Source organism: Austrofundulus limnaeus, unplaced genomic scaffold (assembly GCF_001266775.1).
Source record: "Austrofundulus limnaeus strain Quisiro unplaced genomic scaffold, Austrofundulus_limnaeus-1.0 Scaffold235, whole genome shotgun sequence".
Classification (NCBI taxonomy): Eukaryota; Metazoa; Chordata; class Actinopteri; order Cyprinodontiformes; family Rivulidae; genus Austrofundulus; species Austrofundulus limnaeus.
Window position 1 is genome coordinate 402,298 of NW_013952637.1, and position 1,978 is coordinate 404,275.

General features: G+C 41.5%; 1 long non-coding RNA gene across 1 annotated transcript in view; it reads right to left on the reverse strand.

The window, feature by feature from the left end:
* Nucleotides 1-1,978, reverse strand: part of LOC106525624 (uncharacterized) — a 35,533-nt gene that overhangs the window by 29,303 nt on the left and 4,252 nt on the right. The gene's annotated exons all lie outside the window — the stretch shown is intronic.

Genomic DNA, 1,978 nt, shown 5'->3' on the forward strand with positions numbered 1-1,978 from the left:
TGTTAGCATCAGAACAGCTGTTAGCTGTTAGCATCAGAACAGCTGTTAGCTGTTAGCATCAGAACAGCTGTTAGCATCAGAACAGCTGTTAACATCAGAACAGCTATTAGCTGTTAGCATCAGAACAGCTGTTAGCTGTTAGCATCAGAACAGATGTTAGCTGTTAGCATCAGAACAGATGTTAGCTGTTAGCATCAGAACAGCTGTTAGCTGTTAGCATCAGAACAGCTGTTAGCTGTTAGCATCAGAACAGCTCGTCTCTTCATCACAGCTTCCTGTGTTGAAGCTGTAAACAGAGACTGTTTTTTTCTGGATCACTTCCTGGCAAAGAAAGAAAAGAAAGGATGAAAGAAAGACAGAACCCCCCCAGGAGGTCCAGGTCCTGACAGGTCCTGACAGGTCCCGACAGGTTTGTTTAAAAATAACCCGTCAGCTTCTTACACCACCTCCAGATCTCTGCTTCTTGTCTTTTAAATGAAAGGATGAGTTAAAGCCTGAGAATAAAACCACCTGAGCAATAAAAAAAATAAAAATCCCGTATTTGTCATTAAAAGTCTCCTGCAGGATAATCACCGGGTGTAACGGAGCAGATCAGACCTGCTGACATGATGTCACCACACCTGTAATTATCTCACCTGGAGGTGGAGGCAGGAGAACACACACATCTGCACACCTACCTGAATCAACTGTCTGTTAGCAAAATATTTCATAGTAGCTGGTAGTAGCTGATAGTAGCCGGTAGTAGCTGGTAGTAGCTGATAGTAGCCGGTAGTAGCTGGTAGTAGCCAATAGTAGCCGGTAGTAGCTGGTAGTAGCCAATAGTAGCTGGTAGTAGCCAATAGTAGCTGGTAGTAGCTGGTAGTAGCTGGTAGTAGCCGATAGTAGCTGACAGTAGCCGATAGTAGCCGATAGTAGCTGATAGTAGCGGATAGTAGCCGATCGCAGCTGGTAGTAGCTCATAGTCATCGACAACACAGACTTTGAGCACTAAAGTACAGTGGTGGGCACAGCTAATCAGTTAGCTCCAATACTAATCGACTAAACAAGAATCCAAGCTCCGCTAATGCTAAACCGCTAAACAGATTCAAAACTAGAGGAAGCTAATGCTAACTGCTAAGGTGACTGTCAGTCTCCTTCTAGTTGAAGACGGGTGGGTGTGATACAAAGCTGTTGCTAGTTTTTTATTGGTTTAATTTGAGGTGGGCGGGACCATCTGTGGCAAATCGTCCAATCCAAACCAGTTATAACTGTTAAACTTGTGATACTTTCAGAATAAAAGCATTTCTTTGCACCAGTTTGTATTTTTATAAATACTGTTTGGAGTTAGTCAAACAACAAATAACAAATATGTTCTCAAATATAAATTATTATCTAACTAAATATTAAATGTTACTTTATTCTTAAAGGTTTGAAATTTAGCCGCTAAAGATGCTACATGCTACACACACTGATACATCCAGCACTGATTGTTAGGAGATAATTGTTATAATTCAGGATATATGGTATAAAAACTGAAGTTTTACAATTATGTATATTTTAGTAAGCTTAAAATTAGCAGAATTTGCTAAAGTTAGCAAAAAAAAAAGAGGCTAATCTGCTAAATGAGGAGCTAGTTCCGCTATTAGCGGGTTAGCGGAACTGTGCCCAGCACTGCCAAGTCGTATATGTACATAATTTCCTTTTTTTTAGGGTTGACCAAACTGGTTACAAGTGTAAAATTGTTGTGTGGAAGGCGGCGGGTGACATTTCTCCAAGTTTAGACTGGTGTAAACAGAATCTGAAGCTACGCCACAGAACAAGGAGATGATGTGGTGAGATAAACATGTTGTTGTCCAGAAGATCCTTAAAGATCCTCATGTGGGACATCACTGTCCTGTTAGACCGCTTAATGATACGGCTAAAGGAGGGGTGGAGGTCAGGTGTGTGTGTGTGTGTGTGTGTGTGTGTGTGTGTGTGTGTGTGTGTGTGTGTGTGTGTG